Consider the following 18,881-nt stretch of genomic DNA (forward strand, 5'->3'; position numbering starts at 1 on the left):
TTTCTCTGTATTATTGCCTGGTTTGTTGTTAGAGAATAGTATTTCGCAATATTGTTTTTACACCTCTGCGATACCGTTTGGGTTTTTTTATGGTATTTCCACTATTATCTTTGATGATCTGTGTCTGCAGTTTGAATTCTCTCCCTAGATACCTACTTGACTTTTGAGAAAAGTTCTCTAGATTCTTGGTGGTCAGCATGTTCCTCTAGTTGTACATATCTGTTTTTAATATAATTATTTTTGTCCCTTCTGCACAAGTATTTTATAGTTGTATTTATGGTGCATATTTCTTTTTATTTTTGTTTTGAATTTAATGTGCCGTGTCTAAGTTTTCGTCTTTCGTCTACAAGACTGAGAGTCTCTTCAGCCATCTAATGTTTTTTCCTAGCTGTTTTGTCTTTGGGATTAGTGTTGTTAATGGCTTCAGTGATCCATTTCTTTGTGTATTCCCACGTTTTGTCAGAGTCCCCGGTAGTCACTTAGTAGTAGTAGTTTCTTATATTACAGAAGTAACAAGGATATGGAAAAAATAAAAAAAGAAAGCAACCAATGTGATGTACTGATAGTACATCACATGGGTATACTTACTATCATATATTGGTATACATATTTCTCTACAATGAATGAATTGTAAAGACATAGTGTAGTTATAAATTTTACTTAAATTCTGAATTTCTGATCTTTTATTATGCTATGTTCACTTTTGCTTATAGATTCCTTTCTATAAAGGTTCTTTTGAATTTATTACCTTCATTGCGCAAATATTAATGTTGCCAAAATCTATGATATCTATTATAATGAAACCTACACCTCTTTCATGCCTCTTTATAGCTGAGAGCTTCGCAATCACGTAGAAATACCGTAGAATATATTAAAAGATTCAAACAAGAGTTCGAGGATAGATACCCACTAAAGGGGGCACCACTACAAGAACAAGATTAAGATATCAAAAAGGCTCTCTAAAGACAATCCCATAGAGCCACCTGACGAGTAGCCGCTAGGCCTATGCGGCACACGCCTCGACTGGACTAATGTGGAAGTCATAAGAACACGTGTTTAATAGATAAAGAAGATGTACAATAAGCGACAATCTTCGATAAGAGAAGGAACCTAGCAAAAAAAAAAGACTTATTATGATGTGTGTGTTAAGTAACTACCTTGTTACTAAGCAAAATAGGCTTCTGTCTCCTTATAAAGAAAAACTATGAATCTGCGAAAATTTTATTGTTTTTTTAGCATGTTCTAGAAAAATCTAGACTTCTGTCGAAGGCGTGAAAGGTCGGCGCACCTTAGAACTCCAAACATGAACTAGCTCCTGCTCATTACGAAATTCCCAGAAATTGAATATTCTGAAATTTGTATTTTGAGGAAAATAGGTATAATACGAGTATACAGTAAATTAGAAATATTGTCGTAAACAATTTATTTATTAAAGAAACTGCAACTTATAGACTATACAGATTGAAGACTATTTAAACATTTTTCATAGGCTCCAAAAATTGAAAATTGTTCTGATAAAGTATAAATTGAATTGAATTTTGAATGAAAGCTCTTTCTTTGATTGAATGCTCGAATGCATTCGGTGTTCTTTTTAGAGAAGTATTATTCTCTACCCACATGGTAGGTGAAAATTTGGCGTCCTCAGCGATGTATTTTTCCACCAAGAAGTCTACAAATTTTTGAACTGGATGCCTGGTTAAAATTGCTCCAAAATCAATCGCAAAGCAATCGCCTATGTCTTTTAAGTTAAGGTCTGATTCTTTCAAATAAGCCCAGTTTCTGAATCTTTAACCATCTGTTTCATATAATTATAGTTAAATTCATGGAATCGTTTCTTTGTGAAAAAGTTTAATGGACTTCTCACAAATTTCTTTAACGGCCTTTCTCTTCAGTGAATTATTGAGTATTTGGTAGTTTAGCGTTTTCAGACTGTTACTCTCATGGTTGTGCTCACCTTCAAAGTTGAACATTCTGTACGGTGTCGAAGTTACCGTTTTCACCTACAACTTACATTCACAGTCTGCACACTGCCATCGCTTTAATTCTTCTGGCACTAACTTGTAAACATAATTTAAAACAGTTCACCACAAGCATGGGTTTTCCCCGTTTGCTTAACATTTATGTAGCTTGTATCTTCTACAAAGATAAAGATATTATGATCAAGAACAAGCAAGACATAAAACTATCAGCAAACTAATTTGAAGTAAGTTTGTGGCGAAGGAGTATACAAAATTAAAGAATGATAGAAATATTGTAACCTCGGAAACCTTTTTTGGATGGTGCTAGAAAGGTCACCAATGGAGACACGGCGAAGGACAGCCAGATGGTTGGTGGAGAGCGAGTCGTGGGTTCGAAACTAGCTTTTGGAACCGGGAATGGGTCCAACGGACGAAATAAGTAAAGATAGGACAGGATAAGATATATTAGAAAAGATACAGAAATAAACAAAAAGCTAGATGGGTAAAATTGTCAAAGATAAGATAAGGTAGAAAAAGGGCACCACTTAACTTTTTGAGGTTCAAGGGAAAAGTTGAGAAACCTTAGAAACGAAAAGAGATAAGGAACGATATTTAGGTTCTGAGACCAAATCCAAGGAAACTATTAACAGTTAATTATTAAATAAATGTTGTCAACACACTACATAAACAAATAATAAATATATTAGGTGGACTCCGTCTTACTTACCTACGAAACTTAATCGGGTTGGGTAATATTATTCGCCCAGATAATTGAAGGTAATATGATTACGATAACTTAACAATAAATCTCGATGACTACTGCACTATTTCACTCATTCTACTATACTTTACTAGTATCAAGCACTGAGGTTAATCATAATGAAGGTGCTTTATAACAATATTTTAATCTAATATGGTATTAGATTAAGATATTTCAAAGATTTAAGTGTATATACACTTTAAGAAAAAATTCACAGAGAACGGTAAGATAAGCAAGCGTCTTTACTAGAAGACTACCCTGCCCAAAGTGCCCTTTTCTTCCTCTCAAAATTTAACAAGCTTCCAAAAAAATAGGAGGGATATCCCCCACTTAAAAATGACAACTTGCCCCGAACATAGAAAGGTTCTAGGTAAGTAACGGGACTCTTGTAGTTAAAACCGTGAGACAGGATAGAACCTTTTCAATTAGTTTCTTCGTATAAAGAGCTTTTACGACTATGTTTACCAAAGTTATCAAAAATTATCCACCTGGAACCGAGAAAGGTAAACAAAGCTCTACCATAAAATATTCTACTTCTGCATCTTTTGATGCTCCGTGATAGTCGGTATGTTCCAATAAAATTTGCTAAGAGTGAGCAAGGCCACCCGCATATCTATTTGCGGATATGGCCATGGGCGTATCAGCAACAGGGGTAAAGGGATTAAAAATTATTTACTATTTTAATATAAAAAAATGTTACAAGATCCAGTTTCTAACTGGTCACCCTATTAACTAATACCTAAATTTCCCTAAATTTCCCAGTTCATATGCACCCTGCAAAGGTACAGTATAATGGCTAAGTGGAGTAACTGTAGGGAGTCAAAGATTCTATTTTTTTCCAATGCACTAAATTGGCGATTCAGCATAAAAATATCAAATAGAAATAATTGTAACCATGACAACACTATTTTAATGAAAATTAAAGTATGAGTTGAAAAATTACTGCGTCGCAAATACCAAACTCTTGAATGTCGCCTTAAGGATAATATCCATAAAAACAAATTAAAAGAACACAAAATTTGTGTATTTGTATTTAAATGTTCCATTTGATTCATTTTTAGATGTACGATAAATTTCTTATAAAAGCTCATAAACCCATAATGTTTAATCGGTTTCAGAATTATTGTCACTTACAGGCCATTCTCAAGTAATACTCATAATAGTAAACAAACTATTAAACAGAAATGTTATTTGGAAATAAAACGTTAATTACCACCAGTTAGTGTATTTTAAGATAGTACTTGCTTTTATATTTATTTTATTACAAAGATACAAGAAAAGTAAAATTTTGAATATTGCATACTAAGCAAAATTAAGAAATTTTATTTGATGAAAATATTCATATATACCTAATGACATTAAAAGTATTACACCTAGGAGGAACAAATTCTTGAACTTAATTTTTTGGCAACAGAATGACAACATTTAAGACATGCTATGATAACAATATCAATGTTTTATCTTTTCTACTTTTTGCAAAAATAAAGTTTTACCTTTAAATTTTTTTGTGAAGATACCGATTTGTAAAAACCGGTTTGTATAAAAATTTTTAGTTATTATTCCTTAGTCTTAATTGTATTCAGTGTAAGAAAATGCCTTGAGTTCGAAAACATCAAAATTACCATCATGTAAGCTATTTTGACAGGGGCAGAATTATTGCGTAAAGAGATATGGGTTTATCGTATCGCGAAATAGGCCGTCGCGTTGATTGTACGGCAATGACGGTCATGCGTGTCTGTCGTATGTGGACAAACGAAGGTAGAGAAACACGAAGAAGACCTACTAGTCAACCGAGGCGTACCTCGGTTGTACACAGCATCAAGATAGGCGCTTTAAATTACTTGCTCTGCGAGACCGTTTTGCTACTACGCGTCAAATTGCTGACCAATGGTTTGGAGTAGTAGGTAGACCTGTTAGTATGGACTGGTTTCATTCCACCCACGACTAGTGCTTCCTTTGACTGCGGATCACTGTTATCAAAGTTTGAATTGGTGCAGAGAACGGCAGCATTGGGTGGCAGAATGGCGTAATGTAGTATTCAGCGATGAATCAAGATTCTGTTTAGGAACGCATGATGGTCGTAGGATGGTAAGACGCCGCCGTGGAGAGCAACGTGATATCTGGTTTCATGTTGAGAGAAATGTCCACAGGACAGTTGGAGTAATGGTTTGGGGGGCTATTGCCTATAGTAGCCTTTGATTCGCTGGTTAATGAGTCCCATATTCCTGTCACACTCCAAGTATGAATGACCTCTTATTGGAAAAATCATTTTAGTTTTGTCAAGTCGTCTTTTGGAAATAACTACGTAATGAATGAATATAAAGAGATTTTATTTTGACCTCCACAAGAGTCGCAGAATATAAGTAAATGCCTTACATTGGAGTCTAACTGCAAAAATATAAAATGATGAAAAAACGAAATAACTTCCTCTGATCCCTTAGCTGCGATATTTTTGGGGTAACAATAAAAGTAGCAATCGCCACTAGAAGTAGCACGTGAATATTAAAAGAATATAAAGTGAGTTGTCTTCTATAATACACGTCGTTGGTTGTAATGTTTGGTATAGGAAGGTTTTTTTGGAAATCCATAGCTATTGATTCGAACTTCTTTACTCTTCATACTTCTTTTTCTTGCTTCTTTTTTCCAATCATAGAACACTTCGCCCTTTTGGAAATGCAATTCATGTTCTATTTCCTTCTGTCTTAGTTCTTGAAGAATTTTCGTGTCATTTTCTGGCGTCGTTGAATTATTTTTATTTAATGTTAAAATGATTATTAAACATTTTGCGATAAAACTTATATGAAATATCTGGAAGAGATAAAGCGTTATACACATTGTACATTTTTCTTATTGTTAAACTGTCTGGTAAGTACATTACTGTAGATTTTTTTCTACTGTAGTGGCTCTGTCGGCCCTTAAAGGAACTAATATGATCTTTTAAAGCCGCAAATGTGGTCGAAGGCTTTGCACAATGTACGTGTTTATATTTACCCCTCATATCTGTACGTGCCTTACCAGTTTTCTTTAGAGACTCCTGAATTGTTTGTAGACGACGTCCACTAATGCCATGTAATGAAACAAAAGCTCTCATGCAAACTGGCACTTCAATAAAGTTACTTGCTATGCATCATTTTCATTTTTTCGTGGTCTGCGGTTCTTTATTAAAATCATGGATACAAGACCAGTCAAGTAACTGTTCTGCTCATCTCTGCTCGACATTCTATTAAATTCCTTAATAATGGTATTTCTGTCCAAAAGTCCAATCTTTGGAAAGCATTTGTACCGGAAGCACTTACAATCTGGCTCTATTTCGTGTGAACTTAACCTCAATTGCTTCATAACATCAAATAACCTTCCATTACTTCTTTTTCTATTCTTAGATGCAACGTTTAAGTTCTGCGCAGTACTTTTATCACTGCTGTCAGAATTTACAGTCTCTGTCTTTCTTTCCATTATAATATTTTAAAATACACTACCACTTATTTAAAGATGGACATAAACATAACAGCCTCTAAACTAAACAGCATACTTGCATGTGTACGAGACGAATGACTAATCGTTTTAACCGTGCGTCGTATAGCCACCGCGCAGAAAGACTTACAACGTTTTTGCAGTGTTTCACTTGGACTTTCAGCGTTTTTGTCGTGGATGAGATTATTTAGTTTGTAAATAACTCTTAGACTTACAGCGATACTGCCAAGCAGTCCAGGCTATTCGAATCAACTTGAATCTACTTTGTACAAGTAGTTTTTGGTACAATATTCCCTTTTACCATAAAAATTGACTTTTTGACTAATTATAATGAAAATTATATTTTTTACTTTATTTCCAATCGATGTCCTCGATTTCGATTTCCAATCCGGAAATTGTATTCTAAAGATTCTCAAAATAAAAATTATAAAAATTCAGTTCCGTTGTCACTGCTGTGGAGACTGCTAAAGAGACTTTAAAGGAAAATTCTTATGAAACGATTAGAAATGCGGATGATTTGGTAATCATCTCGCAAGGAATGTACAATACGTTAGTTAGAGATCGTATGAACGAGAACTAGATTCTTCAATAATCTCCAAGATTATTTTTCACGTTAAGAACGGCTATGAATAACTGTTCTGATGAGACTTATTAAGTCGAAATACGTATCAACAGATACATAGACGCTTTGTACGTGAAATCAAATCTTTGCTGTCTTTTTCATTTTATTCGGATCTACTCTGTATGAGTACAAGAAACGAATTCGTTAAAGATTTCGGCTTAGTTGATAGACATGTCGTGGAATGCAAATTTTAGATTCCCCATGTCTCTATTAACATCTTTATCAACGTCTGCTATACCTTGCATTTATAGAAGGTTCAGATTAAAGCAGAAATCTGAATTTGTTTCGAAACTATCTTACCGATTTTTAAACCAGAAATAATTCAGAATAGGTATGACCATACTTCAGAGTTCAAAGTAATTCAAGTATTTGGTAAAACTCTTTCAAACTCTTTCGAAGAAATAACCCTTCAAAAATTATAATTAAAATTAATTCCAATAACAGGAAAGAAAAAAACTAGCCTGCGGTAACTGTGTCGTAAGGGGGACATCCCAGAAGAATTTCACGGTTGGTACAAATCTTTGCCAACCTCGAAATCAGCTGTAGACGAAATTCCTTTCTCAACCAACAGTGATGAAGATATTGAAGACTGAAGGAATTTGTAATACATGCTATAAAATTGTACTTATGCGTTAGTTTAAGATTAAACTGTTAAATACATTTTTGCTATTTTTATTCTACGAAAATCGTCTAAGTTTCATATTTTTTTTGTTTTTTAGCATCCCTTGTAAACAATAATATTATTATTGTGAGCAAAATATGTGTTGCCGAAATATATCAACCTTCCAATTTTAATTTTTTTCAAATAATAATTATAAGAATTAATAGTTTCATTTTAATGAGACTGTCAACGTTAAAAGGTAATTTTTTCGGAAGAAACAATTACGGACTTAACGGATTTTTGCAGTAAGCCCACGATATGTTTGTCATCACTTTTGAACTCTGTTTTACTATTAATCCACTTTTTCAGAAGAATTGATTTACTTGCACTTTGTTTTTGCATTTTCAAACACTTTTGGTAAACACTTAAACACAACTTTACTGCACCAAAGAATACACCAAACTGAACCAACTCTAACTACGGACAGAACGACAATTGTATTTTGTCTTTTGCTAATACAATTTCTGGTAATTTGTTATTTGTTAAGCTTTCGAGAAAAACCGTATTGATTTATAATTTATGATTTTATTTCATGGATTATTTACGTTCTCAGATATATGTCTATATTGTGGTATACCTGAAAATATGCACTTTTAATAAATGCATATGCACTTGTAAAATTTATCCAAAATAAGCAAATATGCACTTAAAATGCATTTTGCATATTTTCGAGATCTAATAATGAGGATGATCACTTAAAACTAATTCTACTTGATGATGACCAATATTCAAAACGGATAGTTACTAAAAGAAAAAGTAGGTGCGAAGTAAATATTTATTTTATAAAAATAATGATAATAAAAAATAATAATAATAACCGCAAAGCATGTATGATTTTGAGACCATATGAAAGATGCTCCAGTCAGGATGCTATGCTAAAGATTTAGAAGTTAAAACAGATAAATTTATGGTAAATACTAAATTCAAAGTACCGGTAGAATGACTAACTACAAGATTAGTGACTAAACGGATATACCAGTAGTTTCCTGTCTGCAGCTCTTTATTATCCTATTGAATGTTGACTGAATAGTAACATTCAAATATCATACAAAGAATTCGCCAGATGAGGGGTCAACCCATTACCCTCTTCAAATATTTTACGAGGACACATAAAAAATATTTGATACCATTCTCAAAGAAAGTAATAAAAGTAAACACGTGTGTATGGCGAAGTCGGCCTTTTTTTTCAAACCTCTTTATTCTCTATTATTATTAACGCCACATAACAAATTGGGTAAGTTCTGAACATTAAAGGCGGCTATAGGAGAACCAGCTTTCATTTGTTCAAAGTCGTAAAACTCGTAAAGAAACTATGAATATATTTAAGTTTTATTACCTAATTATGACAGTAGCTTCCATGATTTTTATGTCCAGACAAGCTATTATGTATTATTTTGTTGAGATTCTTCAGACTGTCAAGGATGGGATTTGGAACGGGTACAAAAAGATTACACGGAACAGCTACAAACAGTCTATTATAGTTTTTAAATGGAAACCAGAGAGGCGAACGAACAAATGAGCTGCAAAATGTATTGGGGAGTGCTATTATATTGGTATACGCGGTCGTAAATCAAGAAGGAACATACAAATTTAAAACGATATTTTTATGACATGATTATCGTTGTAACTTATTAGGAAATGTTAAGTATCTCTTCTCAAATTAAACCGTATATTTTTTCGTCTTAACCCCATAGATCAAAGAACTATTTATACACGGTCAAATAAAAATAAACTGAAAAAAAATCGCAAATGATTTCTGAATATACAAAATTTTATTCTGTATGAAATGATGTGTGTTCGTTGGAGAATTAAGTAACGAAACTCTGAAGAAAATGTAAAAGTTTATTGAGTTGTTAACAGCTTAGGGTACAAAACGATACTCACTTAATGAATACAAACTATTTCTTAAAACTTCTCTGGACATGATCTAAACAGGAAATACAACTGTGTACGACAAAGATAGGAATAAAGTAAATATTTATATAAGGTAAGTCAGGGTAAGAGCGAACGCATTTTTCTAGAGATGATGTTCATGTCACTATTAAAACTGAAGTATGCATTCTAGAATAATCACAATTAGTATATAAAGTCATTAGAAGTTTCTAATTAGTACTGATTTAGTAACACGTGTTAATTATGCAAACATTATCAAATACAATTTTTTTTTCGTTACCTGATCAAATATTCTCACTTGCCCCAGACTGTGGGGCAAGTGGGAATAGCATGTGGCTATTATATGTGTTGTGTATTTCACTATGTATGGGGCAATTGCGAATAAGAAACATAAAATTTAGTGACAGTAATATTTATTTTTATAAAAAGTCCAAAATTTTTTGATAAGAACAAAATATAAAAGCTAAATTTCCTAGCATACGAAATTCAATCCTTTGAAAGATACACTGAACTGGAACGATTTTCCTCTTATATTTTCTACAGGATCTGGCAATATCATGACAATATTTTCCCTGGAAACAGTGTCAGTGTCATCATTATCTGGCCAGTAAAATGTATAATTGTTATTCTTCTTTTTCTTGAATTTAACAATTGGATTGTTGTTTTCCTGGTCAAATCCCAGTATTGTTCCAATGAAGTGTTTCACAGATTTCTTTCCGGTATATTTCACTATAAGCCACTGTCCAGACTCAAAATCTTCCTTTAAATTTTCAATATTGTTGCCCATATCGTCATCTAGGATGTCCTCAACCAAATCATCTAGCGAATCATTATCCAAAGAATCATCATCTAACGGTGGATATATATCAGATAGCTCATCTAACGAATCATCATCTAGCGGTTGATCTATATCAGATAACTCGTCACTAGAACTGGAACTATGCTGTTTTCGTCGTCTAGATTTTATTTTCCGCTGATACTTTACCCCACTGGTGCTGGGCACTGCTTCAATACTATTGTTTGCTTTTTCTTGTAATTTTTGGTAATAATCATTACTGGTTATAACCTCGGCACCAGGAGTTACTCGTGTTTTCTTTACTGGTTCCAAACTGGTAAATCTTCTAGAGTTGCTTTCATATTTTCGTCACCTTGATTCGCAGTTTTGTTATTTATCTCCTTCCAACGTTTATAGACATAGGAGTGAAATGTATCTTCTTCTACAACGTCATTTTTCTATGGGAATATTCCCGCTTTCCGAAATCCGCTTTGGATGATTTCTGGCTTTGTACCATACCACACGTCACGAACATGTTCAGAAAATGTTCGCTTCGGCATTTTTATTCCTTGATTTCTTCGCTGTGACCATCATATATCAATAATAGTGGTCTTTGTTGTCCCACAGCATTCAAAAATGTATTTTTTAAGAAATTGACGAAAACGTCCGTTTCCATCCAGCCGTTTGGAGTAGCTGCATATGCTATATCAAGATTATCTAGGTCCTGTGTTGCCATCCACTGGTCCCATACGAACTTTCCTTTAAATACAATACATGGTGGTACTTTGTCTCCAAATGCATTTGCCGCAGATAATATTGTTACATTCTCCTTACCTGGACCACTCGTACTTCGCGAACACGGTTTACCTTTGGCTCCTAGCACCTTCACTCGGGATGGGTCAACGCATAAGCTGGTCTTGTCCAAATTCCATATTTGCTTAGGCTTATCATTAAGATCTAATTCAACAAGAGTGTTCTTTAAGATCTCAAAATACTTATAAATGGGAAATGGATCACACATCTTCTTCACATCTTCCTTGCGTACTCAACCGATTGGGGTTTCTTGAGAGATAACTTGTATCTTGCTTTAAAGCCGGTGAACCAGTCATGATCAGGAATATTATTTTTAAAACAGAACTTCACGTTTTGACAATCCAAAGCCCCATTTTTCTAGAGTTTTCAATCCTTCGGCTAACTTGCGTTCATGTTCGGCATGAATAACTGGTCCTCTACTTAATGAATCACTTTTTTTGCCTATGACACCAGTTAAATGATTGTGCAATGTTGTTTTTGGAATTGCATAATTTCGGCTTGCTGTATGTAGTGTTGTTTTTCCAGATCTGATATCTTCCAGTGCTTTTTGCAGCTGTTCCTTACTATAAGATGTCGCTCTCCCCGTCTTACGTTGATAAATGCGAACCATGGTAGCACCTAAAAAAGAGTCAATCATTAAAATTTTAATCGGGGCAGGTGGAAACGTAACTAATTATTCCTAGTTCCCACTTGCCTCGATAAAATTTTATTGAGGCAAGTGCGAACATTAGTGTACGTGGCCTCTAAGTAGGGTTATGTATATTGAAACAAGTTTATCGTATTTACGAATTGCACTTTTACACTAAAATAATACGGCTAATAATCTTACCTTAAAAATCTTGCTATTGCAAAACACTGGGGTAAGTGCAAATTTGACAAATCAAGTGGATTTTTGCAGATATATGTTCAATACCTCAACTCTCACATGTACTGTCGGTAACGTCGCTCCACCTTATACAGAACACATGGTTATGAATTGAGTAACGTTTACACTAGATTTCGCTATTTTACTATCGTTGGTTGAATTACGGTATTGAATAGTCGCACTTGCCAGATTCCCCTGACTTACCGTACTCAGAAATATATATATATATATATATATATATATATATATATATATATATATATATATATATATATATATATATATATATATATAACAATGGAATGGGGTGGAATCTCTTTCACATTGTAACTTTTGAAGATCTCAAGTCAGATAAAAGTAGAAAACAAACAAGCTAGATGTTAACTATTCCATGTATTAGCGGAAACGTTTCGTTTTGTATTTACAAAACAGCATCAGTCCATATCTGTAAGAGTAAAACTATCTTAGAACGAATTGATAGGTTCTTTGAATTAAAAGACAAAGCCAAAACATGGCCTTTCAAATTGAGTGAAAAAGAGATAAAAACGACTCAAAAATCAAAAAAAGAAATGAGTCTCACGTGTGATCACTAAGTTTATCGTAATATTTAGCTGTTCTTCTGACTTTTACCAAAAAGCGTGTCAGCAGCAAAGAATTTATTTTTCATTTAGCGTATGGCATACAATAAGATCACTTAATTAAAAATCTAGTATATCGATATAATCTTAAACATTTTGGTCGCATTCAGGAATTCTATCTTTATTCAACTACTGGTAATATTCAAATTATGCAGGCGGCTAGCGATGGGGGTTTTTACCCTAAAGTACCATTAAATTCTTCCTTTCTTATTCCTTTTAAGAATCGCAAAACCGACATGGTGTAGAATCTGTACACATAAAAATTGGGAGTCTCAATGTAGTGAGTCCATGCTTTTCGGTAATACACTCTTAGGTGTATAATTTGTTAAATTGCTTCGTAAGTAGAACTTGTTGTTAGTTAGCTGTTTTCCATTTTTCATCTCTTCTCATTGCGCCGTCTCCTTTCGAAGGTTGGCGATCCAAATGGCAATTGTAGTTTTGGAAACTGCTGCGCGAAAGATCTCTGCGGATGAGCGGTCGAACCATCACCTTAGGTCTTTCAGCCACGAGTTATGGCGTCTTCCTACTGATCTTTTGCCCTGTACTTTTCCTTCCAGTATAACTTGAAGTAATTCATATCTTTCGCCTCTCAGCACATGACCCAAGTATTGCATTTTCCTCCCTTTGATTATTCTTAGTAATTATTTTTGTTTACACATACGACGAAGTACCTCAACATTACTAACTCTTTGTACCCATGGAATCCTCAACATTCGTCTGTATATATACATCTCAAAGGCATCTATTCTTTTTTCTATTTCAGAGTCCATTGTCCAACTTTCACAGCCATACAGTAAGACAGAAAAAACGTAACATCTGATCATTCGGATTCTAAGCTGTAGACTAAGGTCTGATCTTGTAAAAAATGTTTTAATGCTCATGAATGTTTTCCTTACTTGTTCGATTCTTGATAGGATTTCTATTTCCATTTCCATTTTCCATACGAAGATGTATTTGGTATCTTAGTAAGCTGGCGAGAATGATAGAAAGGGTTGCCAAGCACTATTATACTATTTGGCTCCAAGTTTGGGATCAGTGAGTTTTCCAACCAATCTTCAAACATATCAGCTTCCATACTCTTCTGGCAATCAACGTTACAATCCTCTATTTTCTTCCCACCTGCATTGGCACTGACATTTTCTACAAAATTAGTGTTGTTATCGTACGAAATATTTTCAACCACATTGTCCAATGGAGGCGACACCACTATTTAAAAGAATTAAACTGTAGCAAACAACACTCGCTACTAACGAACCGCTTCCCAACTAAAACGCTTCTGGTGTGCTTCGGGACAAGCATCCAGTCCGTTGTAAAAGATATTGGATCAATCGCCGCGCGACGCATTTAAAGCGTTCTGCAATATTATTACCGCGACCATATATAGGTTGCTCTTGGTGTCATGTTGAACAATTCTCTCGAATCCTTCGGTTCTCCCATCGGTTTATTGTAATAAAAGTTATATTGTGAGCAAGCACTAATGAATTTTATTATAATACATTTTTATTGAAAATATCTCATTTGTATGTTTAAAATAACTAATGTGAATTTTTTGTTTCAGGGCATCGAATTCCAGTGTACCTAATCAACCGAATTATTAATCTAGGAAATGTGTCGTACTAAAAATATGTTTTACCTCTTATAGACATTTTTGAATGTTCCAGTCAAATCCGTCTGTTTAACTGTATAATCGTCCTGGTAATAACAATAACGAATTATTATAAAAAGTGTAGCAATAATTTTTGAAGCGTCTACATTTAGTGTGATGAGTGATGAAATTTCATTAGATATTATAGTAATTAAAAATAACATGATACAATAAAACAAAACACATTGAGATAAAAATTGAAATGTTAAAGGTCTTCCAAAAAATACAATTTATTTAAAATATGTTCGAATACATGCTTCTATGATGAAATACGAATAGTCCAGTCAGCTAAGATGAAAAAAAGGCCTAACCTTGCATGGAAAGGTGCTCCAAATTTTATTATTCTAACCTTTAGGAGTGGGGGGGGGGGGGGATTAATAGCAGTTTAAATTTAAAATCACGACTAAATTCCAAATTCCGCCCCTGCGTTAGCCAATATCTTCATATCAAGGACAACCGTTTTTGCTCACTGAAATTAGTAAAATAGTGGAAGGAGGAGGAAGCATTATTATCGAATTATCTCTATTATTAACCTACATTACGACATGAATGTTCATGAACAAATATGGAGAGAATTATATGTTATACAGTATTGATCTCTCTCATTTTTTTGCCAAAATAAATTTTTGAGGTGGTACGTATGCGGCAAAGGCACAAGCATAAGACCTTGTAGGGATTGGTTTTATAGAAATTGTTTTTATTCAATGTTTCAACCATTTTCAACTTTTCGACAAAATCGGAACGACTTAAATTGTTGCAATTACGATTTCTTACAATTTCTTTTTTTTTTATTTATTTTTATGTGGACGATATTTTCCGAGAAAAATAGTGACTACTTAAGTATAATTATTTAATTATCACGATTATAATTAACTTTGTGACATACGTGCACATTAACAAAAATGGAGAGAATTATACTTTATACAATTTTAATATCTTTAAAATACATAAAAGTTATACTCCAGTCACTGTGGAGGAAAAGAGGTCAATACCTCTAAATTTTTTATAACTGAATCGATTTTGCTAATAATTTGGAATTAGGCTTATCTTACCTCCCTCTTCAAAAGTTATATATGCGCTAGGTGAGCTTTTTATTTTTAAGGGGTAAAATCACCCCTTATTGAAAATAATGAAAAAAATTTATATTAAAGCATTTTATGGATTTAAATCGTGTTAAATTAGGTAATTGAAATATTGTCAATTATAATAATGGATATTGTGTACATTCTCAACCCTTAAATAATTTTAAAAACCACCCCTTTCAATAAAAATAATTGTAAAAAATCGTTTAACAGGTTCAAACGCTTTTGTAGTGCATTTATATCATCTACAATGTAATTCTCTACTTATAAAAAATAATTTTGGTTGATTGCAACACTTCAACTCTTAAAAACTACCCCCTATGTCAAAATATATAAAAAAATCTTTTTAAACAACTTCAAAAGTTTTTAATGAACATTTATATTCAAAAATTCTTGTCGCCAGAGCATGTTCCACATGTAGCATTGCAAAATAGACCTAGTTTACGACAGCCACACGCTGAGCCGCAACCCTTTTTGCAATTGCAAAAAATCATTTTCAATAGTTCTGCTGGTGCAGGTGAACTTTTCATTTTTATTGGTTGTAAAATATCATCACTTTTGAACCATCCCCAATCCGTTATATCAATCTCTTTGTTTCCAAGCCATATCTGAGTTTGTAAATAAACTCTTTTGATATGCTCATCCAGGGCACTTACAGTTGGTACAAGAGATGATAATTTAACTGCACTATTTTTAGTTGTGGCTTTAATAAAGGATTCGTATCGCATTTGTTCAAGTAATGATGAATAATCTTCGACCTTATTCATTTTGTTCATGTGGGTGTCTTCGGCAAGGCCATACAGCAAAATACATAACATATATATATATATATATATATATATATATATATATATATATATATATATATATATATGTATGTATGTATTATATACATAATTGATGGATTCGACCGTTACTTGTTGGAAATTCATTTTATGTAACAATAAAACACTGAAAACTTTGTTTTCAAACTTCCACAAAATTTTGTGGAAGTTTGAAAACAAAGTTTTCAGTGTTTTATTGTTACATATTATATACATATTTGTGTGAGTGTTAGTGTGTCTGTTACCAGTTTTTCGAATATACTTGAATAAAGCATTTATATGTACAGAAAATAAGTTGATGCTCCAAAATATAAATAACATGCTCCAAAATTTTTTTAGAATAACTCCGTTAATTTTTAAGCTACAGTGTCCATTAAAAAAATTTTTTGAAGGTAATTTCAAAAGCTACAAGACTATGTAGATTAAAATATGTTAAAATTCTTTCTTTTTAAATAGTAAAGGGCCAATGTGCTGATTACAGGTGTGTCAGCCGCTGTATCTCAAACTTCAATTGGCTATATCTCTATTATTTTTCGAGCTACAACAAAAATAAAAAAATCAAAATTTTTCTTAAGAAAAAAACTACATTTTAGTATAGAACCATTTTTCACGTATCTCTTATAGTTTTAGATTTATTTTGAAAAAATGTAAATTTTTATATAATTAAAAAAAAAGATTTTTTAATTTAAACATGATTTTTTCAAAAAATACGCATTTTAAACAGGCTAAACTTGTAAAACTTATAAATAACACTAAAAAAAATGAATTGTAGAAGATATACGTTTAATTTAAATTCTGATCGAAATAGTGTTACTTATACTGCTCGTTCCTTTTTTAAACGCTAGAGTAATTCAAATTATTTCCTTCGTATTTCACTTTGTTTTAATCAAAATGGCTTTTAACATAGCTCATTTTAAAGTGTTTTTCTAGCTCTTTAAAAAGTGTTGTATGAGTTTTTATCAAAAAAGATGTCCATTTTCCGATATTTGATGTTAAATGCATCGAGTATAGTATCCCAAAAATAAAAAGTCATCTTCAAACAATTATAAATCGCTTAGTATTGTACTTATAAAACTTAATATAAAAACAATCTCTTTGTTTTTTTATAAGCTTTATTTTTGTTCATTAGAGATTTTTGAATAAAACGCTTTGTTTTTGAGTTATTCGTACAAAATCATTGGAAAACATGTTCTTTTTTGCGAAAAGTTTACTTTTTCAAGTGCGTATAACTCAAAAAGTATTGATTTAGCGAAAAAAATTTATATGACATTTTTTGTTTAAAATTTGATTCTCTATCAATTGCCGCGGTTATTTTGAGTGTAAAAAGTTCAACCCTCTAGATGGGGTGCCAACCTACCAGGGGTAGAAGCACACATCGGCACTATATAACTTATGTTTTTTGAGTAATTTACTACCCACTGTAAAAATTTCAGATAAATCGGTGCAGTTATAAAAAATTTAAAGGGAAAATGCCACAGTAACTGGACTATTATCCTTACTAAAATAGTTTCAAAAGTTATGGCATATCGCATACATTTCTTTGAATAATATACCTAACGGAATTCCATCATTTCATTACGCAATTATTTTTGTAAATATATACCTCAACAAATCTGAGTCTTGTGTTACATTGCTACATTAGTCAAACTTTTAGAATTATAAAGATTTAAATTATACACATCTCATGATAATCTTAAAGACAAAAAAATCTTTATATTATTTTCGGAGTTAGTTGTTTTAGAAACAAATATACCTAATTCGTATATTATATATGCTTTTTGTTAGACTTCAAAAGTTTAGAATCAGAAAAAAATAAGAAAGATATCCGAGTAATAAATAATATTCAAAATAAGTGATTGATTCGACCATTAGTTGACGGAAATTCAATTTATCTATCTATAAAATACTAAAAAGTTTTGTTTTCAACACATCCGCAAAATCCAGCTGTTTTTGCAAAGTGCTTTTCTCAAGTAAGAAAGTCCTCAGTTCGTCCCAACTCGTTGAGAATAACGTGGACACAATACAAAAAGATGTCACCCAGAAAAGAAACTTAGAAATTAATACCTTTTTTGAATCCATCAATAAAGACGTGATGGGAATGGGCAGACAGACGACGACGCTCTCGGACTCAAATGATCTGAATCAGAGCTCTATTCTTCTTCTTGATGTGCCTATTTGTTACGAATGTTGGCGATCTTATGGAAATCTTTATCTTATCTGCAGCAGCGCGGAAAAGCTGCACAGATGTTGTATTGAACCAGTTTCTGAGGTTCTTTAACCAAGATGTTCTTCTTTCTGGACCTCGTTTTCCAAATATTTTCCCTTGCAGGATGGCTTGAAGGAGAGCATATCTGGATTCATTTCTCATTATATGTCCGAAGACCTGTAACTTTCGAGATTTGATAGTGGACCTCCTTATTTGTGACTCGGTCAGTCCACGGGATCTTAAGCATTTTCCGATGTAGGTACATCGCAAATGCTTTCAAGTTTCTGCACATATCTTCGTTCAAGATTCACGATCCAACACCATAAAAAAGGACAGAGAAGACGTAGCTACGCAGCATTCTTACTTTTGTATCAAGAGAGAGGTTGTGACACAGGCGTAGAGAGTGTAGTAAGAATCCAAAACGACTTTTCCAGACCCTTCCATTGTAAAAATGGACTGAGACAGGGAGAGGGACTGTCGTGTCTCTTATTTAACTTTGCACTAGAAAAAGTAATTCGAGAGTGCCATATTAATACGAATGGCACCATCTTTAATAAATCTGTACAAGTGGTCGGATATGCAGATGACATTATTGCTAGGTCCACAGAATCTCTGATCGAAGCATTTCGATCACTAAGGGCGTCTGAACTTAAAAAAAAACATTAAAA

At 32.9% G+C, this 18,881-nt stretch overlaps 1 protein-coding gene across 1 annotated transcript in view; it reads left to right on the plus strand.

Annotated features, from left to right (window-relative positions):
- Nucleotides 1-14,451, plus strand: part of dsx (transcription factor doublesex) — a 620,621-nt gene extending 606,170 nt beyond the window's left edge. The window contains exon 6 of the mRNA XM_072532995.1: nucleotides 14,015-14,451. The gene's annotated coding sequence lies outside the window, so the exon portion shown is untranslated. The remainder of the gene's footprint in view (nucleotides 1-14,014) is intronic.
- The last annotated feature ends 4,430 nt before the right edge of the window (nucleotides 14,452-18,881 follow it).

The sequence above is a fragment of the Diabrotica undecimpunctata genome, chromosome 5, assembly GCF_040954645.1.
Source record: "Diabrotica undecimpunctata isolate CICGRU chromosome 5, icDiaUnde3, whole genome shotgun sequence".
Classification (NCBI taxonomy): domain Eukaryota; kingdom Metazoa; phylum Arthropoda; class Insecta; order Coleoptera; family Chrysomelidae; genus Diabrotica; species Diabrotica undecimpunctata.